The sequence below is a fragment of the Schistocerca gregaria genome, chromosome X (genome assembly GCF_023897955.1).
Source record: "Schistocerca gregaria isolate iqSchGreg1 chromosome X, iqSchGreg1.2, whole genome shotgun sequence".
NCBI classification, from domain to species: domain Eukaryota; kingdom Metazoa; phylum Arthropoda; class Insecta; order Orthoptera; family Acrididae; genus Schistocerca; species Schistocerca gregaria.
The window spans coordinates 857771741-857796145 of record NC_064931.1 but is presented as its reverse complement, the minus strand read 5'-3'; the positions used below and the strand labels follow the sequence as shown (position 1 = coordinate 857796145).

Sequence of the window (24405 nt, the reverse complement as noted above, 5' to 3'; positions counted from 1 at the left end):
GCACGGTCGGCACGGTTATTAGCTGATTTGCAATGGTTAATTTTAAGGGGTGGCCGGATGCCCTCCCTGTCGCCACCCCGTTACCCCTCGGGACGGAATATGCGTACGCCATGCTGCGTTATTCATGCGGAAATGAGCGAAAGTTTGCTAAATGCTTGTGAATCACAGGACTCAGGTACCAGAGAGGTAGTCACGTAGTCGGATGCGGGAAAACGCCTAAAAACCACATCCAGGCTGTGTGACACACCAACCGTCGTCGGTAATACGCCTGGCGGATTCGATTCGGGGTCAGCGCAACTCTTTCAGAGAAAAAAGATATATTAGCATATAGCTGGATGCTAACCTGCTTACTTGTCTTTTTTTAAGTTTGCTGAGGATTTTGGGGGCAGGAAGGGCAGGGGGTCGGATGTTTAGGCCTGACCATGGTGTCCCCCGTACGCCGAACTGCCGGAACTGACGTGCGAGCGAAGGAAGGGTAAAGCATAACCGTATTGAAAATACAGAGAAATAAATTTTTTAACGGTGGAAAGCTACGAAAGTCGAGAATGGAAAAAAATCAAAGCCTCTTAAGGGGCAAGGGCGGAGGGGGGGGGGGGGGGCGAGAAAGACTGTGTCCGTCTCTGGGCGCTCGGCCTGGCGGGTAAGTCTTCACGGAAAGTTGCATTACTTCAACAGAGTGTTATTCTGCATAGTCGGAGTCTTCGGTTCATGTACGGGTGTCGTATCCTACCTAGCAGGTTGCAGCTGCACGGAGGATTCCGGAAAGCACTGCCTAGGTAACTGAGAAGTACTGCTGATACTTCAGATTCCGAACAATTTTGGTATGCCTTTCTTGCAAGTAGTTCCAGAATTCCAAGATGTCTTTGATATCATTCCGAAATAGGTAATGACACGCGACCGAGCGGGGTAGCGCAGTAGTTGGCACAGTGAATTCGCATTTGGAAGGACCATGGTTCAAATACGCGTCGGGCCATCCTGATTTATTTTTTTTCCGTGGTTTCACTACATCTCTTAAGGTAAATGCCGGGATGAATCCTTCGAAAGGGCACACACGCTTTCCTTCTCCGTCCTCCCCTAATCCGAGCTTGTGCTCTGCCTCTAATGCCCTCGTTGTCGACGGGACGTTAAACACTAATCTCCTCCTCCTCCACGAATCGCATGTCCTTTGATCCAATCGACTGCGTACGAGCGTAGTGGGTTTATCGGGGCGCATTTCGGCGTTGCCGGAACGGCGCTCTAACACGTACTGCTATCCGGGCGGCTTTGTAGCGTTATATAAAGTACCGCCAGACAAACCATGTTTGCAATGAGGTAGCTATCGCGTAATGGAATTATACTCAGTTTTCCTGCTTTACTGCTCAAATAGTCGACAGAGTTAAGTGTCGGCTGTTTCTCGGAAAACTGAACGCTTTTAAAGCCTTCGTAATGAATAACCTTCGAGCGGCCGTGTTCTCCGATATACTGGCTCCTCAGGACAGGAGAGGAATAACAATCTCTGTTACATCAGCTGCATAACACTATAGTACTGCAGCAAATCTTCCTATATGTTATCTGTCATCTAGCAGCCGAAACACCAGTAAACCCCACGGATATTTCTTAGTAACGTGAATTAATTCTGCAGAAGTTTTCATACGTCGTGTCACTCGTGCATCTCAGGAAAGCGTTACGTGAATGTGAGAGTCAAGCAGTGGCTCTGTAAAGGGCTGCAGACATTGAACCGTTTACATAATAACGCCAAGATAAATTACATTTTCGCTAATTCGTAGCAAAATAGTCTCGTACGTAGCTAGTTAAAATTTAAAAGTTAACTCTCGGTGACAAGAGTTCCAGCCTGAGAAGTAAGGTATGGTGGGCGACAGGCGCTACATCTATTTTCTCAGCCTCATGTTCAGATAGTGCCGGCCAGGGTGGCCGAGCGGTTCTAGGCGCTTCAGTCTGGAACCGCGTGACCGCTACGGTCGCAGGTTCGAATCCTGCCTCGGGCATGGATGTGTGTGATGTCCTTAGGTTAGTTAGGTTTAAGTAGTTCTAAGTTCTAGGGGACTGATAACCATAGATGACCTCAGAAGGCAAGTCCCAGTGCTGAGAGCCATTTGAACCATTTTTTTCAAACAGCGGCGCTGCAGCCCGAGTCACGAGACGGCCCTCGCCTTCGGTCACAACTTCTCCTGACGAGGGCAGGCGTGCTGCCTTACTATTGCTCATTGAGTGCTGTTAATCGTATAGTTAACAATAATTATTACGTATCATTTAAGCAGATTCAGCTGTCGCTAGAAAATGAAAAATAATTAATTACTTGTTTAGCCCTATATATTTTGTTTTCAGATACGTTGTGTTTCATACCAGCTCTTTACAGCTACCAAATATTCACAGTACTTACAAATGACGAGTATAGATTGAGCCCTTACCTTTAGGTGTTCTGTGTAATGTGTATCTCCATTAGTTCTTCTTTAGACACATCTCGAGTACTAAGTGGTCTACGTACAACCAAGGCGTGTTAAGCACGGACATTCCTCTTGTTGAAATATGTATATAGAGGGACAGTAGTCGGGTTCTAAGACCAGATGATATAGCGTCTCCCATTCATACTATCCTTCGTACCTAGGAGTCTAGATGGCTTGGGAATTCCAAACGTTCAAAAAAAAATAGCTCCAAGCACTATGGAACTTAACATCTGAGGTCATCAGTCCCCGAGACTTAGAACTACTTAAACCTAATCAAGGTAAGGACATCACACACATCCATGCCCGAGGCAGGATTCGAACCTGCGGCGATTCCCGAATGAAGCGCCTAGAACCGCTCGGCCACAACGGCTAAACAAATGTTCAAACATCAAGTTCGATCGATATACAACTTCCCAGTCTGCGGCCTAAGACGTGTGCGGCGATCACTTAATAACAAAAATAACAAACTGAGTAAGAAGTTCTAACTTTTCAAGTGTGCTCATTGGTTAAAAAGTAAACTGTAAAAACTACGGAGTGCCGGCCGGAGTGGCCGTGCGGTTATAGGTGCTACAGTCTGGAACCGAGCGACCGCTACGGTCGCAGGTTCGAATCCTACCACGGGCGTGTATGTGTGTGCCGTCCTTAGGTTAGTTAGGTTTAATTAGTTCTAAGTTCTAGGCGACTGATGACCTCAGAAGTTAAGTCGCATATTGCTCAGAGCCATTTGAACCATTTTAAACTATGGAGTAGACTTACGACGAAATTTAGGTTCAACTACTTTCGTCATAAGAAGAGTGGGAATATTGAACATGTTGATGTCAGTAGTATGCTTTAACCAGTTACGTCTTCAAACTGGAGGACATGAACCACTTTTCAAAATTCAATATGTATACATTACGGGCCGTAAGAAGAATCACAGTTATTGTCATGACATAACATTTTAACGGAATCTTCTGTCGGTTCTTTGTAGAACAACATTATAATAAATGAAAAACACCAGTTTGCTTTTGTTCTACAATATTATGTCTCAAGGTGGCCTTGTAAACCGAAAATCGGTTAACAATAAAAGTAATATTGTAGAACAAAAGCAAACTGGTGACATAGCATTTGTTACCTTCGCCAGATCACTACTGACTCCAACCTTTCAGTGTAGCACAGACCTCGGGCTACGCTACGGAGCACTCGCTCATCACAAGCTACAAAAGTACAGAAACTAAACAAATATTATCAGTGTTCTATTGAATCCCCCTATGAGGGCTTATGGCGTCACGTGTCGTGGAATCATTACGTAACGAATCAAAACTGACTTCCGGTATCAGTAGGTTCAGTCCATCCCACGGTGCTAATAAACATCAGGCCATCAGTCATCAGAGAGGACCTCAGCAGCTGAAGTGCCCCAGCGGTTTCGTGTTCTGCTCACACCCGACGATGTAGAATTCGCTCGTCGCTGCTTATCATCCTCTTTGACCTCCTCTGTAAGAATCAAAGTGGACTCAGCGAACGGAGATCTAATCTCGTGAAATTCAGGTAGCTCTGTTCGTCCCGAAGGTTCACAGCGCCGTATACAACTGCACACAAGTCCTATCCCGTATTCTGTGACTTCATGGAGGCATTCGATACAGTTTCACAATATGTGTTACTTCAGGAAATAGACCCGCCCTGATAGCCACGAGCACTAGCAGGCTGTTCCCGGGTTTCGAGCGTCGACCCTGGATCAACGACAAGGCACGTCCAACCTGGTTGTGGCTTTTAATCAGTTTGGCACGCCCGACTAGGTGAAGTCTGGCTCACTTACACCTCGAAGACGTTCTCACACTTTCACAAGGAATTACACGAGATGCGTATAGTTGTGGTACACAAATACCGTCCTGGGAGGGAAAGGGTGGAAACAGGAAAGGCATCAGATAGTCAAGGAATCCGACCACCCTTTACCACTAACATTGCCATATCCAACCTAACATGCCGACCCCGACAAGGTACGGAATAAGGCTATTAAAAGGATGAAGAAGAAGAATTAGCTCACAGATTACGAGCCTACCGAGTATCGTACCAGATTCGTGACTGGGCAGAGAACTTTTGAGGAGATATACTGTCCAATGACATTAATGTGACTACCTGTGAAAAGTAGACCGCTGCGAGACGTGCACTGCGAGAGTCAGTGAGGATCTGCAGGCACCGGCACGGATGTGAAGCCGTGGCGACTCCAGTGTCCCGGCTGCCGCGCTACGTTTCTCTGCTGGGGATCCGTGGCGTGAAGAGCCCGATCGAGGCCGTCCCATACATTTCCGATTCGGTTTCAATATGAGGAGTTTAGTGTCCAGGGGAAACTTACCCTGGTGCTCTTTGAACCACGCACGTACACTTGGAGCTGCGTGACACATTGCATTTTCCTGCTGGTAGATGCCATGGTGCCGACGAAAAATGAGTTGCATGTAGGGATAGACATGGACTCCGAGGGTAGATGCATACTTGTGATGAAATATTTATTCGAACGACTGTTGAAAATTGCTCGCCACTGTGGGACCTTTGTAAGGTAGGATTAGTAGAGAGAAGGTCGAAACAAACCCACTGCGTTTCGCCACAGATTTGTTTAGTAAGCGTCAGAGCGTTAAAAGAGATACACATTTGACTGTAGTGGCAGACGTTAGAAGAGAAGCGTTGTATAGCACGGAGCACTTTCCCTTTCAAATTCCGGGAATATAATTCTGTGAAGCGTCGGGAAACATATTCCTTCATCCCATTTAAATCCCACGAAAAGACCACTAGAGGAAAATAAGAGAAACTGGCGCTCTAACGCAGTCTTCCCGACAGTCGTTCTTCCTATGCAATATTTGCGTGTGGAACAGGGGAGGGAGCTAATAATAGTGGTACTAGTTTTATCCTCCGCCCGTCTCCGTAGATTAGTGGTCAGCGTAGACGACTGCGATGCGGAGGTCCAGGTTTCGATCCTCGATACAGTAAAGTATTTCTCTTTGGTGGGAGGACTGGCACTGCACTGCCAATTGCAGAGCCACTTGACTGAGAAGCAACGGCTCCAATGTCTGGAAAATCGGCATCACGATCGGAACAGCGGTATGCTGACCACATGCCCGTTAATATCGCATCCGCTTGATGCTCCGTAGTAGAGGATGACACGGTGGTCTGCCCACTTACCGTGGGCCTTAAAGGTCTGCACGACGAGTTCGTAGTAGTCTCCTCCACCACTTGAAAACTACACATGTAAATGCAGTAATTGTTCTCACACTATCACCATTATCGTAACAACGTATCTCGAACGAGCCGAAATGTTGTGGGGCGGCAAATCCATTTCCAGTGATAGGTGATTCTGCAGCGTAGCTATAAGTTCTTTTGAGGTAGGAGAGATACACTGGACCTTGATTTCACGTTTTCTCTTCGTCTGAGGTCTCTTTACTACATGAGCTCGGCATAGCACTTACTTTTATGATTACATAAGCGAAAGAAACTATGACCCTTTGTGTGTATCATTTCTTTGCGGTCTGAACCATTTCTACTGACACTGCTCTGTACATCTCTCGATTTCCCATTCATTCTGGCAATTCTTTCCTCACAAACGTTAGTAATATCGGTCGAAACTACAGCTTCATACTATCACCTGCCTCACCACATATTCCCTCGGACTTTTCGTTTTTGCGATTTGATCAAAGAACGAGACGGTCGCTCACTGTAGGCATCACGCCTTTGTAGAGGGCAAACATGTCTTACACAGATGTGCTGTTTCCTTAAATTCTCTCAAGATCTGGTGATATGTATCGAAATCCGTGTTATCTTATCTTCATTGTTCGTCGACCGTCTGTCTCCACGTGGAAGATAGCTGTGTTTGCCGGTCGTTCCGTTCGTGCATTGTGGCGACCTGGCGACTAGTATATTTTAGCTTCGCATAAAATGTCGCAACAAAATATGTACTGTTTCCGATGAAATTCATTTCTGCTGACTGACTGCAGCTTTTCTTCCAAAAAATACGTTTTTTTTCTATTTCATTAAATCATCTCACCCTTTAGGGCAGCCGATAGTGTCACTATAAAAGACAGATGAACAGTTTCCATCTCGAGGACTTTCTAATTTAACGGAACTAACCGTCGGTGGTTTTGCACGCCGGGCTCTTTATTTGTGATTATTTTATGCCACTCTCAGTTACCGTTACAGAACACCTTGCACGGATATGAACGACACGAAGACGTAGTATTTCACATAGGACGGCGCACGAAGTAGATGATTATAACAGCGCTTGAATTAACTATCGCAGTTTGTAGGCCTTATGCTGAAAAAGTTACGACAAACAAAAGAGAAAATGATACGGGGAAAATGTAAGCGTAATTTTCTGCAAGTTGTTCAAATAGAGTCCATTTAGTGGCCTTACCATTCGCAGTGGTCTCATAACTATACGCCATTTGCCAACAAGTGAAAATTAACAATGTATGTTCAAGACAGAATAATATTTTTTCTCAAAAGCAACACGTTTATTTTGCACTCGAAATGCACCACAATTTATTTGCGTTGTTTTGTCTTCGATTCATAATTGTAACCAGTTAATGGGTCTGTCAAAGTGCTTACCAACATACTACATGTGTCAGCTCACTTGAAGCATAAGTCATATGGTGTTCGTTCGTCCTCGGTCGTCTATCGAGTGAAATATACGCAATTTAAAAAACTAAGTTGTAGTTAATGTGCACTTTGAAAATCTATTCTTAAAACAGATGCGTTACACATTCGTGAAACTGTGTGGTAATTCCGATCGTAATTCAGTGCTTGGTAGTCTCGAGGTGGCATTCTATATCAAAATTACAGAATGATAAGAGTAATCTGGTGATTATTCACTGGATTTCGTTGTCTGTAACGTTTGATGTATACAGAAAAGATTCCCCTTACCATGTGACTTAAGAAGTGTTAAGTATAGCCCCGGGAGTGGCCGCGCGGTTTGAGGCTTCATGTCACGGTCTCCGTCGGGCATGGGTGTGTGTGTTACTCTTAGCATAGGTTAGTTTAAGTTAGTTTAACTAGTGTGTAAGCCTAGGGAGCGATGACCTAAGCATTTGGTCCCTTAGGAATTCACACACATTTCAACATTTGGCAAGTATGTCATCTTTCACTCGCAATACCCATGTTTGTTATAATTATGGAGAGTACATTTGTCTATGAAATTCCCAAGCAATTACAGAATATGTTCACATCTTCACAACGAACGTAATGATTCTCTTCATGTTTTGGTGCTCATATGTGGTCAAAATCTATATTTCAGGCAAACTTAAAACTCGCACGCACGGTCACTGTAATGGACAAGTACAGATAATTCCACTCAATTTGTAATCTTGACAGACTTTTTTTGGCTGTTTATTGAAGCTGAGGTTTTGTTCTGTTGTAGAACTGTTTCTGGATATTTTTCAAACACCGCGATAAATTGTAGCTCTAAGATACAGATGCAGTAATTGCGACCACTAAAAGCTCTCATTCAGTTCTACGTACTGCTTCCAAATATTGGCTCTCCCGACCCAATACTGACGTTGAAGAGGAAGGTGATACTGTAAATACTTAAGTACTCTAATTTCTCTTTAGCATTTATCAAAACATGCCACCTCTGTCTCCCGCCTTTTGACAGATTTACTGTCTGAGTCAATTACTACGCACATTCCTAGCTGTTACCCCACACGTAATAATAGCCTCCATATTACTTGCATTAGCCATCTGAGAATCGATACGCAAACAATAGTCGTAAATACATGAAATGTACTGGCAGCTGCGAACATGAGCAACCCTCAGCTGAGTAATGGAATGACGACAATGAAAATTTGTGCTGAGTCGGGACTCAAAACACGAATTCGCACTTACCGCGAGCGGTCGTCTTACAATGTGGCTATCTGAGCACGACTCATGGCCAGTGCCAACCTTCCATATGTCGTGTCTACAACCTGTACTGTCACATCTATAATGTATATTCCTGTACAGGGGAGACATTTTACTTGGAAGTCGCTTGGCCGGTGTCGGCGGATAAATATGATGTTACAGTGCCTGCAGCTCGTTTATCGCCCATACTCTCATTCGCACACGTGACATGGCACCGATGCACATCACGATCACGTGACTACGCTCATTCGTTGTATATGAGTCATCTGCTAACATACATCATCACTAGAGACGAGGTCCAACCCTGGTACATAGTCCTCCTCTCGAAGGTTGACGAAATTCTTTAGATGTAATTTAATTATATGAAAAAGTCTTTGTTACAATTGTAAATATCACTTTTTACTCTATTCCTTTGCAAGCACTACGTGAAGTGAAATAGTTTTTCGCTTATCGATCGGATATAATACAGTGTTCGTTAATGACATTAATTTCTGTTTCCTACCTCAATCATTTATTTTAACGTTATGTATGCGCACTACATATGTCTTGAATAGTCCTTCCTTATTTAAACGCTGCGAGACAAGTGTTTGAAATTTCCACTCACGTTTCACATATCACGAAATTGCTAAATTGATCGATTTCCTTCACAAATCCGATTTTGTACTCCGCCTCTATGGATCTTATCTACGAAGAGACGTTACACCCTAATACTCCTCCTCTTCGACGGAGAGTATGGATGTGTAACTTAGAGAAACACTTAACTTTCAGCGTGCCCCTTGGCGGATGAATTGTAGAACACACTGCTCAAAACAAATATGTATCTGCTATCTACAGTAGCCTTCTCTACTAATCCATCTTCATGGAGATCTTCTGTCTAGGATAGCATAGCTGACACGTTATTCTAGGATCACGTTCTGAAACTCCACTGGAAAGTTAGCTCCTAAATCCTGGAGAAAGTGGTTCTCTGAGAAAATACAACGGCATAAACAAAGTGCATCTCACTTAACACTTCACCAACCATGTTATAACGCATGATCTAGTCCAGCGCAAAAAAGTAGCCAAGCTGTACGGCAAGACCTCAGCGATATGCTGAAAATCTGACATTAAGTCTGTGCGGGTCAAAGGACACAGCACTTAGCTGACAATACGACTGATCTCAGGGATAGAGTTAACTCGACTGACAGTTGTAGATTGGTTACAATGTCGTTCATGCTGCAAGTCGATCCTGTACTCAGCTTCAGCTCTGGAACGTACTGTTGTACCTATCAAGCTGCAGACGATTCTATTGCTACAGACAGGCCTAATGCATTTTTAAAGTGTGGGCTTGAATATTAATATTGACGAACTTTTTACAGTGTCTAGTGGAGGGTACCCCGAAGCATTATTGACGGCTATAAATAGCAACGACATATTACTAGCTGTATACTTACGTATGCATCTTATTGTCACTTGGCTCAACCATATGGTCCTTGCGTGATATTTGAACTGGCTATCTAACGTCTATTACCGTCTTCTCAACAGATCTCTGAACTCCGTCGATCTCTTCTGGTGCAGTTGTAAGAATTCCGTACATTTGAGGGCTGCTCGGGAATACGTCCCACTAGAACTTTGTAAGCTCTTTCCTCTACTTAAGCGTAGTGCTGTTCTGGAAGTCGCGAGTGGGCCCCCGCTACACCCCCCCCCCCTTTCCCTTTCCACCACCACGCTCATGCGCTCTCTCTCTCTCTCTCTCTCTCTCTCTCTCTCTCTCTCCTCTCTCTCACTTTCTTCTTTAAGATATTTTCGGTGCTCATTCCGCTTCTTGCAACTTCGTAACGTTTCCTCCTGGTATTTGATCGATGAGTATGGATCCAAAGTCTTACTATTAACAGTGTAATTGTATAATAAGTCTTTTACTCTTCTTTGTATGTATAGCTTAGTTACGTTTGAATGAAACTGACCTTCGCAGTACTAAACGGAAACACTGACAAGATGTAACTTTTCTGCAGTGAACATCATTACCAGAATATAATCTAAGAATGCAGCCCTAGAAATCACCTAGAAATATTTTTCTATGTGATGAACACGCTCAGTCCAAGCGCATTCTACTGAGTTCCATCCGACAAGATAGCTTAGAGCCAATAAGATAGTTAACGTGCACTGTTGTTTCTCAGTGAAACTTGGGCTTCATTATCAGGCACGAAGTGAAGCTCCAAGGCCACGTAACAACGGTCGCACCTTTGATGCTGCCCATACAGACACTGCGACTTTTCCCTACGTGAAACACAAACACAGGGACTGCCCTGCAGCGCTGAATCTGATTTAAATTTCCCGTCCTCCCGGCTAAATAACAACAGGTAGATGACGTAATAGATCCTTCGTGGACAGCAAAACGAAACAGAAAACGAAAGGATTGCCTTGACCGGCAAGCGCGAAGGTCAGCGCTAACCTCGCACCAGGGCCAAACAACTGCTTTGTGTTCCAGTTTGCGGACAATCGTTAGTCAAACCCAGCTTAGAATGACTTTGTGTCATTATTGTTTTTCCGTAAGATTCAATATATCATCTAGATACTTTGACGCGCGTCTGTTTTGCTTCTTTGTGCGTCATGTTTATGAGAGCAAGAGACTTGGCAGTCTAAACGCTTGCTGATACTAGGCTGCTTTGTCAAGTGCTGTGAGCAGCAGTTACCAGCATACCAGCAGGCCGCCAACAGCGGTGCGGTAGGTCTTGTCTGGTCCTCTCATATGACTGCAGGATGTGCTGCTCATTTTTGTTAGTCTTTTTATTTTAAAAGGCTTGTAAGTGCGCAATGCACAAATAGTTTCGTCACACAAATCTCTGTTTATTATAAAGTATGTCATTTAGATAAACGACACTTGGAGGGCAGAGAACTCGCACGTTATACGAGTAGATGCAAGAGGATGCAGAGCCTACACCGCATTCCGTAATTTTCTGTAGCGATATACAATTTCTCATATATTGTAACACGTAACGTATTATAAATGATTACAACAGAGGTATACAGGGCGCTCAGAAATACCCTGAAAAGCTTGCAAAGGGCGTTGCAGGGTAGATTGTGCTGAGAAATGACTGCCAGGAAAAATATTCGATACGCTGCGCCGTTTCCGATTTGATAGTCATTGAAGTTAGCCAATCAGGCCGTTGAGCACTCAGATTGAAGCTACCCGCTAAATACAATCAGTGACAGCTTTTCTCAGAGATAGATGATAGATGATAGTGCACAAGACTGCTCAACCTATGGTTCAGATTCGACCCTTACTACCGTCTCATGTCCAGTTTTTGTCCAGCTTTAGGAAACCAAACGAACCATACGTTTGGTAACACTGCATTTTGCGGGATGCTTGAATCTGCACGTGCAAGGGCCTCATTGGCTTCAATTCTAATTAACTTAACAATATTTCTCAGCACAGCCTATCCTGCCATATCCTTACAAGCTTTCCAGACCATTTGTGGCCATCGTGTAGATACAACAGACCGGTAAGGACATAACACAACTTACCTTACTTTTTGTTATAAAGTGTGTCGATCATAGCATTAAATTCGAAGTCGGCACAATAGAAACTACATCTGAATCCACTAAACTATATAGCGTCATTATGTGTCGTAGAATGTTCTTTACTCTGTCCGGTATTTCAAAAGATATTTCAGCCGCTGCGACAGATAGCGGCTGCGAATAAACTATTCTTAGAGCAGCGCAGACCTTCGGGAAAATGTTGTTCAGTTTGTGCTCCAAAACCGTGTTTAGGGGTGAAGCGAATTCAGTCATAAAAGTAGACAATTATGAATTACTTTCAGATTATTGATTTCTTCCAGTATATCGTCTAATGCGCCACTGCTATACATCTTACGATTAAACTGGCATATAACCACAAGAAACTGCATTTGTTAAGTTCATGCACATCCTTGTAGTGATTGGTGAGGCTGACTGTACCACAAAAGAAAAAATATGAGAACTTAATGTCCAGTTGACAACGAGGTCGTTAGAGACGAAGGACAACCTCGGGTTAGGGAAGGATAGAAAAGGAAATCCACTGTGCCCTTTTCAAAGGAAGTATCTCGCCATTTGCCTTAAACGATTTAGGGGGATCAATGAAAACCTAAACCTGGATTACCGGACGTGAATTTGAACTGCCATCCTCCCCAGTACTAGACCAATGTGCTAACCACCGCGCGACCTCGCTCGATGACTAAAACACAGTCCAAAACAAGGAAGAACAACGTTTGTTTGAGTATCTCTTCAGGATGATTAACGTCACTCTCGTCTGTTAGCCGTTTCACTGGAAAGGTTGAAACTATGTCCAGATCGCTACTCACAGACCTACATTCTTGCAAAATCTCTACTCACTTTCCTCGACATACTCTCAAGTCTTCTGACCGTCAGTTAGTTTTTAACAGTCCAACATTCAAGGTAATTCTCTTGCGTTTAAAATTATGCTTTGACAGATTATGACAGTGAGTATTTCACACGGGACTTATAATGAGGACACATTCGAAAGTATTCAGTTAGTCCACAGTCCTCTTTGTGTCAGTCCGATTTTCAGCGCTTAGACGCTGTTGTTGTACGTTACTCAATCCCAGATAAATTAGTGTTGAATAAAGGTGTCCAAGTTGCCCCTTACGTGATATCCGTATCCCGTACCTTAGTCCGGGCCTTGGGGACAGAATCCCCTACCGCCTATGTACTCGCCTGCATATCAGTTCTTAATGTCAAGTCATGCACTGTTCTAATCGCTATATTCCTACGAGGTGTGTGCCGTTTTATAAATGAGATGATATCGTCTTAAAGGTATTCAGTCTTTTGCATGTGCGTGTCTACAGGAGTTCCTCCTCAAAGTTAATGCTTATAGATCTTTCGGGTGTGCCAAAGCACGTGACAGCAACTCATCTCTGAAGACAAATTACAAAGGAAGTTCTACAAATGGAGTCTCAGTGGATTTATGCAGGCAGGACAAGGCATAGGTTAAGTCTGATGATGATGAGGTCCCATACTCCGAGGAGCGCAGGGAAGGATGCGGGAGATTCGCACCGCCGACTAGGCAAGGTCGTAGCGGAGGTGGTTTGCCATTGCCTTCCTCCGACCGTAATGGGAATGAATGATTATGATGAAGACAACGCAACACCCGGTCATCTCGAGGCAGGGAAAATCCCTGAACCCGCCGGGAATCGAACCCGGGACCCCGTGCTCAGGAAGCGAGAACACTAGCGCAAGACCACGAGCTGCGGACTTCCTAAGCCTGTACTATGAAAAAAATTGGGTAGATATCTTACAAAATGCTAAAGACTCACAATAGAAGAATTTTTCCTCCCCTAAAACTTTTCTGGGTAAGTGACTGCGACGTCATGTTTTATGGTTTTTCGTTTCAGCCAGTTTCGACCGCAGTCGAAGCGTTTACTGAAGATTTACTGAAGATAACAATGCCAACGGAAGCCTGCGCCCGCAAAAAATTGTTAACAAAATAACTTGCTTATCGAAATGCTGCTTCTCTTTCTGCATGAGATGAGCGAACACTCAAATGTCACTTGTTACTGTGACCAAATGCATTTGTTGATGTTGCAAGTCCCCTTAATCAAGGAGGAGCCCTTGCACAGTACGTCTGCGAAAGCGTAAAAAAATACAATTCAAGCAAGATTCAACGTTCTATTAACATATGGCCCATCTTTTAGCATGACTTCTTCTCAGAATAGGACATTTTATGAGCTTCATAGCCAATTTAATGTTAAGAGTGTGTCGAAAACGTACTGAATCGATTCCCTCCTGAAGTAACATGTATCTCAAGTCTTGGATTTTTTTCGAGGACTAATCAGCTAATTTGACTTCCACATTATACAACAAATTTTAAGCAATAGATAGAAAAGAATGCAAAATAAGTTACAGTTGAAGGCAACTGTCTAACAAATACTACGTATATTGCAATAGACAACAACAAAAGTTTGAAAATGAATAATTATTTTGTAGTAAACAGTCTCATCATTACCCAGAGACATAAACAAGAGTAATTCTCATACCTCACAGACTGAAATATTAATCATTTTGAGCACCGTTCGTACAGTATTTTTGGAGTTCAATCCATCTTTCGGGTGCAATTTTTGCCCGCAACATGATGTTTATGCAGTACTACAGACGTATTTTCTGTTAGTCGCCGAATCTTGTGACATCTGTGTAAAACGAATTTACTGTAAATGGAAGCCAATAAGATTAGTTGATTTGGGAGAGGGGACCAAACAGCGAGGCCATCGGTCCCATCTGATTAGAGAAGGATGGGGAAAGAAATCAGCCGAGCCCTTTCAAGGAAACCATCCCGGCATTTATCTGAAGCGATTTTAGGGAAATCACGGACGACAGGACGCGGATTTGAAAGGTCGTCTTCCAGAATGCGAGTTCAGTGCGCTAACCACCGCACCATCTCGCTCGGTGGAGATCTCGAATAAATGCGTAACTAAACATTTACAGATTCACACGAGTCAGTATTTTGTTCATTTAAAGTGGACTAGTCTGGTAGAGTTTGGAAATCATAAACTATTATTTGTTGCGTGAAATAGGCAGGTGAAAATACGACAAAGAACGCCGAATGACAAGAAAAGACGTAGTATCTCCGTAGGTATATGTGGCATTCTTTAGTGTAGCAACGGAGTAGGGCATCTGAGCACAGGTAGCCAACGCTAGTCCGTTTATCCATGAGCGTGCCATTCCTGCGCTATCTCGTCCGGGGCACATGCTATAACGTCACGCACGCGTCTTCGCAGTAGCTGGACACGAACGATACGTCTCGTCTGGACGGGGTGCATATCATAGGCGGCCAACACCGTCCACCCTTCATCTACGTGCACGAGTATCAGTTCTGTCTATTGTTGGAAAGCTGCTATTTTCCACCATTTTTCAGATAGTATATCACAGTCTTTCCATTATTCTAGTGTAAAACGTTATTGTTCGTGGTTCCTCGAACAGCTCATTGCGTCTATTTTACGAATAACTTGGGTTTTATATTACTTCTCATTCTCAGAAATATAAATGTTGAGACGAATTCCTGTTTCCGACGGCTCCGTCCCAGTCGCGGACGCCACAGCCAGACATTTCTTTTATATATTTCACTAACAATGAAGATATTATTTCCATCTTTACATCAATAAGTCTGTCAACGAGACCACAGAAACTTCTGAAGGACTCCGAGGCACGATACTTAGTAGCCCTGTGAAGCGCCCAGCGAGGTCTAGTGCAGGGTAAACACCAGGTCACAACGGACAGCAGCGCGAAGGCATCCGACAGGGCAACATTCGAGATCCCAAATCCACGACATAGGAGATGGTAGGGATTCATTGCAAGGTGTTGCTATTTTTTTCAGCTACGCTTCGAGGAGGAGTAGGAGGAGGAGATTATCGTCCCGTCGACAACGAGGTCATTAGAGACGGAGCACAAGCTCGGATTAAGGAATGATGCAGGAGGAAAGCCACCGTGCCCTGTCGAAGGCACCATCCCGACATTTGCCTTAAGCAATTAGGTAAATGACGAGAAACGTTAATCGAACGCGGGTTTGAACCGTCGTCCCCCCAAATGCAAGTCCAGTGCGTTAACCAACGCGCTACCCCTCTCGGTAACTACCTTTCGCTCCGCGCCAACTGTGATAACGTAAGGAAGCCGTTGTCCTCTTAATTTCCGGTCTGAGAGAAATGCCTCGATCGTTCTATTCTTTTGTGACGGACATCGTGACGTCCGACGCTACGGATACTTTTCACTTATTTTTGTTGGGCTTTGGGAACACGCCATACGATAACCCTCACCGATAAAACAGGCATTTGTAATACTAGTAAACATTTGCAAAATTTGATGTAATGTGATAAAATTAGCCAGTTACCTCAACTTAAACCTGTAAGGAATGTAACAGCCATTCAGTTGATGAAACAGACACACGCGCTGGGTATATCGAAAACAAGAACCAAAAATCTTCAAACAACGTACTGGAAGTAGATAAAATTCTTTGATTTACATCTCTGAAGTCATATATCACCTTTCGCTTCCGTCATAAAGGAGTAAAGTTATTTGTATATTACAAAGTGTGTGGTTACTCATAGTGAAGACACAAATGTGGGTAAATAGTATTTCTTACTCATAACGTTCCTTAGCAACTTTGATACCTGATCCCAAAGGTTGCCGCGCCTAAAACATGTGTCATTTTTGTCTTTCACTTCGCCAAAGTTCTAAAGCTGTTGCTTTTTTTTAAAAAGCGGTGTGCGTTTTGCCAAGCAGAAACAGTTGAACTTCATCAGTGATACGGAACAGGAGTTCGGGACTCCAAGGGCTGGTTAGTATTATTGACGTTATTTGTGTATACTGTTTTCTTCTATGTATCTTCGAGGCTTGCTATTTTTTGTCCCATTCATTTCGAATTTTCTTTTTGGTAAACGAATCCCCAATGGAACACGTGTACCTGAGATCACTGTTTCTGTAGCAGGAGTATCGGTGATATAATTTCCCACTATGTTGTTGTGGACTTTGACCTAGTACAGGAATACACAAAAGCCCTAATTTCCAATCTGCTTTGTCCTGGATAGTTGACTGATCTCATAGTTTCGACATCAGAGAAAAGAGATAGAGAGCGAGAGAGAGGGAGCGACAACCTGCAGATCACATGTGACCCTACTGACATAGACAGAGATTCTTTCAGAGTCAGAAAGTAACATAGGAAGAAAGGTGAAGTTGTGACAGACCGTGAAGACTTGTGTGGTATTTTAAACTCAGTGACGCGACACAACTTGTGAACTGGAATCTGTTGTTCGGGTAACCAGGGATTAATTTCTCTTGCACTCAGGGTGGTCACTGAACCTTTGAACGAGAAAGCTTGTGGTCAAATTCACAACGCATAAAATGTAAATTATCTTCTACCCTAGCAACCAAAGGGTCCAAACTAAAAAAATTGTATAAATAGATAATAATGTGGACTGTGTTCACTGCATTTGATATAGGTAAATCGGACAATTAACGAAATATCGTACAGAATGTAACCTATAACTGGATAGACGAAAGGTATCCATCGACTACAGGCTCCACGAAGGCTTAAAAATATATGATTTCTTGAACAACTGTAAATGTACCACAGTTTTAACGAAAGAACGAATTTCGTTGCAGAGGCACGTATGAAAGAAGTTGTAGATACAGCATGGCAGTGTTCAATACCGAGTCAACATATTCCAGCTCACGCAAGGACAGGACTGAATGTTTATCGTTGCTTTGCTTTAAAGGATTAAAAAACGTCGAGCCAAATACGGAAGGTTGTATCACAACTCCAAAGCGCCGGTAGCGAACAATGAAACGTTTGCTGAATGATACTGGATATTCATGAAAGGAACGTAATGCCAGCTTCTTTTATAAGTAACTGTTATCAGTGTGGCCTGCCAACACTCGCCTGGTAATTGCCCGTGAACGCCGCTACCGCCGCGCTAACTTGCTTAGCAATCAAAACGTGACTGCAGCCAACAATTATCTTGCTTGTGACACCATGTGCAAACAATTAACAGCTTCCGCCCTCGCCTGTTCGGTTGCAAATACACTAAGCTTTTCCCAAAGAAAGGATGAAACCATAGAGAAAACTCTGTTCTTAATACGGAAATGCTGACTCGTGGTCAAGTTCTTTGCCACAGTGGTGACAACAGTACATAGAAATAATTTGCAACACTGAAAAATCCATAAATCGGTCTATGGGTAACAGTACGTGCTGTTTTATGAAGCTGAAAATGACAAAAGATTGTTGATAAGGGAAATAAGTATCAGACTAAAAAGGGGTCTGCATGTGGCTCATCCATTTCCATAAAGTTTTGCAAAGAAGTCCTGTATTGTATATTGTATTGTGTGTATTGTGTATGAAACCGGGGACATAGAAACAACGGAGAGGCTTCGCCCCGACGTAGCCCTCAGTGGTTCACAACCCCACAACAGGCCATAGCAGTTCACCCATATCACCGCCACCCCACATCGAACCTAAGTTCTATATTGAGAAAAGAGAGACACGTATTTCAGCTTTCTGCTAGACACCCACAAGGTTCTTGAAAAAATCGAGGTCAAAAGTGATGGCGGAAAATTATATATTCAACGCTGTAAACCGAAAGATCGTCCAAAAACAAACATTTTTGTTGATATAATATGTGGTCCAAAGTTAATAATGTTCGAGTTGCTAACGTTTGTTTGTTCTCATGCTGGTGCTTGACTTGTAGAATGGTGTGTACCATTCTACAAGTCTAACACAGCGAGATCGGCGCTCGGCCGGTTATCCCTACTTGGGGAGCGCCAGCCTCAGTCTGATGTTCCACGCAGCATCACCTGAAGACAGAAAGTCCTGAAATATGAGCAGTGAGAAAGAAAAGAGACTGGATGATTCGTGGAAAGCTGCATTCACTGGGCCGGCCGCGGTGGTCTCGCGGTTCTAGGCGCGCAGTCCGGAACCGTGCGACTGCTACGGTCGCAGGTTCTAATCCTGCCTCGGGCATGGATGTGTGTGATGTCCTTAGGTTAGTTAGGTTTAAGTAGTTCTAAGTTCTAGGGGACTGATGACCACAGCAGTTGAGTCCCATAGTGCTCAGAGCCATTTGAACCTTTTTTTTTTTTTGCATTCACTGGGGCATTAGCAAAGCAGAATGAGTCTGTTTTAAACATTTTTACGCGGCATTGTTGGAGATAGAAAATGCCGATGTCTGTCGACAAGAAACATCCGCACAATTTCTAGACGGAAGGATTTTTTAGTTGAAGATATATAAATATTTAGCTGAAAATATATACATATAATACAGGGTTCATTTTCTTATTTTGAAGAAATACATAGTTAGACAAGTAGAAAATTTGCCGTAAAAATAGAAAAAGAAGTCAAGAAATTAAACTATCAAACCACTGGTCTGTGTTCGATTTTTAGTCGTCGGTTTTTTTTTTCCTTCGATATTTTTATCGGTGCTTATGATATTCTGATAATCAGAATACTTTTCTTTACCTTTTTTTGGAATAAAATATCAGTAAGTATGATTAATAGTCAAATGAGTATATATAACGTATTGATACTTGATGCGCTACATTAGAACTTTTGTAGATGGCGCTGCTCAACCGACCTCCACCGTGAAAGTCATACTACCGGGATGTATCTGTCTTTGTCAACTGTATGACGTTTACGTTTTCCGACAGGTAAGGAATTTCATCGCACGATTTCATTATGATATGATATCAGAGCAAAGCAGAGAATTACAACATAGGACAGATGCTACCAAAATTCTTGCGTTGGCCCATAATCGGTTGTCCGCGCATGTCTCTCATGATATGCTCTTATTCGCTTGGTGCGCTTGCAGACTGATACCTGACTGATCTGTTTTTAGCAACATTAGTGTGCTCCACGAACAGTGTACTAGAAAACATGTCAATGTTGAGAGATGTCGTTCGTCTGTTGCGCAGGATGGGAGAAGTATTTCTGTTTGGCCTGTTAACCCACTGATTCAGAGAACGCTCACCAACAGACGATCAATTAGGATTACGGAAAAATATATTTTAGGTGTATTTTTATACTAAGATGAAAATAGCTGTCAACATGTTATATACATTTATTTGAGTATTAATCACACCTCCCAATGTTTTACTTTAAAAAAGGCAAAGAAAAGTATTCTGATTATCAAAATGTAATCAGATACACGAAAAAAACACCGAATGAAAAAAAGTGACGTTCAAGAATCGAATACCAGCGGTTTGGCAGTTTAACATCTTGACCGCTCGACAACTGACTTTTCTCTGCTAGAGATGTAAAATGAGGGTACCCAAGCTACAGCATGAAAACACAAAAACGTTAATAACTCGAACATTATTAACTTTGGGCTTCATATTATATTAATAAAAATATTTGTTTTCAGGCAATCTTTCGATGTATAAAATTCAAAATACGATTTTCCACCATCATCTTTGACCTCAATTTTTTAAATCAGCGATCTACATGTCAGGCTCCCCCCCACCCTCCTTGTAAGTTACTCGATAAAGACATCTGCAGCACCTAAGTAAAGCTGCCCTCGTCTCGAAGGTTTATTTAAACACTAAGAGAGCTTTACTATGCATGGTCGTGTTGGAGGTGGTATGCTCTCAACTTCCTCTGACCATCGAAGATACTTACCCAGTAAGTTATGAGGGAACGCGCAGTTTAAAGCGGAAACCGAACCACGATTGCGACTGCTACGGTCGCAGGCTCGAATCCTGCCTCGGGCATGGATTTGTGTGATGTCTTTAGGTTAGTTAGGTTTAAGTAGTTCTAAGTTGTAGGGGACTAATGACCTCAAATGTTAAGTCCCATAATGCTCAGAGCCATTTTTTGAACCACGATTCACATTGGTATTTTTAAAATTAACAAATCACTGCAAGAAGTGAATGAAGTGTCAAGAGGAAATAATTCTCGGATCCACCGAGTCAACAAATCACACCTGTTATGCCTTCTCAAAAGTGGAAGTGAACCTCGGGACAATGTGGAAAGTCCTCACTGTTGTCCTACAGATGGCGGTTTCCAATTGCCTTCATTCAGTTTGTCGAGATGCAAGATTAACAAAGTATGTATCTGTCTCGTGTGAATGGCTGTGTTGTACTTGTGTTTGTATGGATGAGTATGGAGTAAAAGAAGGGAGAAAATGTCAACGCCCCGTCATACCCCTTTTATTGTCAACAAGAGTATCACTGAGCTTAACGCTCTCTACCATCCACAACGTTAAATGTTCGCCTTCCATGAAACAATGCAGACAGGTGTGGATTTTAATCCAGACGCTACACTTATTCTGCTGGACGTTTCCAATTAGGGGGTGTTTGAAAAAACATGCCGACCCTACACCTGCATACATACTCCGAAAGGCACCATACGGTGCGTAGCGGACGGTACCCTGTACCACTCTCAGTTATTCGCTTTTCTATTCCACGCGTAAATGGAACGGGGAGAAAACGGCCATCTATTTGCTTCCGTACGAGCCATAATTTATCTTATCATATCCTCGCGGTTCTTTGGCGAAATGTACTTTGTCGGCAGAAGAATCGTTCTGCAATCAGTCGAAAATGCCGGTTCACTAAGTTTTCTCCATAGCGTTTCGTGAAAAGTACGTTGTCTTCCCTCCAGGAATTCCTATTTGATTTTATGGAGCATCTCCGTAATACGCGCGTGTTGATGGAACCGATCGGAAACATATCTAGCAGCACGCATCTGAATCGTTTGACTGTCACTCTTTAATCTGCCGTGGTGGGGATCCCAAACACTCGAGTACTACTCAAGAATGGGCCCCAGAGAATTCTGTACGTGCTTCCCTTTTAGAGAAGAGCTACACTTCCCTAGAATTCTTTCAATAAACCGAAGACGACCATTAGCCTTCCCTACTACCGAAGTTACGAGCTCGTTCCGTTCATATCGCTTTGCTACGTTACGCCTAGGTATTTAATCGAAGTGACGGAGTCACCACTATAGCTGTATTCGAACATTACAGGATTGTTTTTACCACTCATTTGCATCAACTTACATTTATCTACATTTCAAACAGGTTTCCATTAATCACACCAAATAGTTCTGTTGAAATCAGCCTATATCGTCCTATAGTCACTCAACGACGACACTTTCCCGCACACTACAGCGTCATCAACAAACAATCTCACACTGCTGCTCATCTATTCTTCACACGATTTATGTTTACACAGAAAAAGACCAATCGTGACACACTTCCCTAGCAACCCCTGCCTCATGAAAAGCTAACTACGCCATTTTAATAACAACTTTTTACGGAAAGGCCTTGGAAGACAGCGTTTCTTTTTCGAATTAAAAAGCAATATTGTCTTCATCTGAATAAAATTGTGTATTATATTTCACCCCTAAAGTGCTATTTTTTCGTTTAGCAATCGTGTGCACAGAAATATCGCTTTCAAATTTTTATCAGTGACGTTCACGCACAGTCGTCGATTTGTAAACGCAGTGGTGGCTTCAGTTAACCCTTCAACGGTCGAACGACGTCGCATCGCGACAGCTTCCATCTTCTCATAAATCTAAAGCCACTTCTGTAGCGAATTTTGCTGCTCGAACTGTTCCAGGAAGTACTTTGCTTCGCGGTAGGTTTGAAGGGCGCCCTTGACGAACAAGATAAGCAAACTGCTGTATCAGAAACTCCTACGACGGTTCTCCCACACAGGTCATTCGATACCACGCGGTGCGAAGCTAATGTGTTGCGAAGCGGCAGCTTTTGAGGAGCGTTCCTCTCCTCCACGCTACCGAATGCCGTAGCGCGCTCCTCGAGGATCGGGGTTCGAATACACGTTTCCCTAAATCGATGAAGGCAACGCCGAAATGGTCCCTTAGGAGAACCTGGCTGATTTATTTTCCCGCTTTAGCTTTATCGGAACTTCAACTCTGTCTCTAACGTCTCTGCCGTCGTCGGGACATTAGTTCGTTACCTTCCTCGCTTGTAATTTTCGTGACTCTACTGACAAGAATCGTTTGTCCTTAGGTTTTCAATTTATTTGTGAACAGTGTCTTTTAAAGATATTTGAATACAGAAGTCCTATGCAGAGTTATTATTTAATTCCTTCACGATGATTTTCTGAACTGATTATTTCCGATGGCGTAGAGATGTAGACAAAGACGGTATAAGGCACTCCAATAGCAACTGGAGCTCGTCACGTGGAAGTGTTTCCGTACTCACTTTGTGAGATGATAACTTCACAAGACTGAATATTTATGAGGTTCTCTTTGTTGAAAGATGAGCTGGTCTTACGGTTTACCGCGCAGTGAGCGAAACAGGGAGGTCAGCTAGACTCGGATCGAACTCTCCGGGCGGATTTCATCCATTGGAAAAAAGGATTTGTAGAGGGAAATGTTATTCCGTGTGGTTAAAGGGTAAGGACAGTACTTATAGAGATGACGGTTACTGTTGGCTCGAATAGTGGGAAGAGAGAAGGGGGCGCTCTGATCTGGAGTGGGATAGGTAAGGAAGAGTACCGTATAACTTGGTATAACGTAGAAATACCTGGGATCATTTCATCTACGTCTACATCTACATCCATACTTCGCAAGCCACCTGACGGTGTGTGGCGGAGGTTACCTTGAGTACCTCTATTCCAGTCTAGTATTGTTCGTGGAAAGAAGGATTGTCGGTATGCCTCTGTGTGGGCTCCAATCTCTCTGATTTTATTCTCATGTTCTCTTCGCGAGATATACGTAGGAGGGAGCAATATACTTCAACAAAAGCCCGTACCGAGCTACTGAGCGTCTGTCCTGCAGAGTCTTCCACTGGAGTTTATCTATCATCTCCGTAACGCTTTCGCGATAACTAAATGATCCTGTAACGAAGTGCGCTGCTCTCCGTTGGATCTTCTCTATCTCTTCTAGCAACTCTATCTGGTACGGATCCCACACTGGTGACCAATAGTCAAGCAGTGGACGAACAAGCGTACTGTAACCCACTTCCTTTGTTTTGGTATTGCATTTCCTTAGGATTCTTCCAATGAATCTCAGTCTGGCATGTGCTTTACCTATGATCGACTTTATATGATCATACCATTTTAAATCACTCCTAATGCGTACTCCCAGGTAATTTATGGAATTAGCTGCTTCCAATTGCTGACCTGCTATATTGTAGCTAAATGGTAAGGGATCTTTCTTTCTATGTACCGTCTGGGACAGCGATTCCGATGAAGTTGCGTTGGGGTAGAATATGGAGTGTGTGAAGCTGTAGGAATGGCTGGATAAGTTGGTATAAATGCAGCAGCCCACCAGGATTCACTATCAAAGGGGACGCAGTGGGGTTATTGGAATCTAGTTTTCGGATAGTGTAGAACATGCGGAGTTTTTTTTTTTTTTTGTAGGTGACGAGTGGTAAGAATTTGATAAGTCAGTAGAGGATCCACGTGGGAGGAAGTAAACAGACGCGGAACGCAAGACTGGGTACACTGCGCTCGAAGATTTGGTGAGAATGACAGCGCTCAGGTGGAGCGGATATCGAGGCGAGGCGATGGAGAGGATCGAAGTTCTGTAGGCGTGGGGTACAGTGGAGTTTGCAATCCCACGTTAGTAGCTCGATTCTATTGTGTGTTTTCTGTTGTGTTGATAGTAGTATACGGATCGCGTTCTTTT

At 43.3% G+C, this 24405-nt stretch overlaps 1 protein-coding gene across 3 annotated transcripts in view; it reads left to right on the top strand.

Moving 5' to 3' along the window:
* The window catches only part of LOC126297533 (monocarboxylate transporter 3), a 772480-nt gene that overhangs the window by 555109 nt on the left and 192966 nt on the right, over positions 1 to 24405 (top strand). The window lies entirely within an intron of this gene.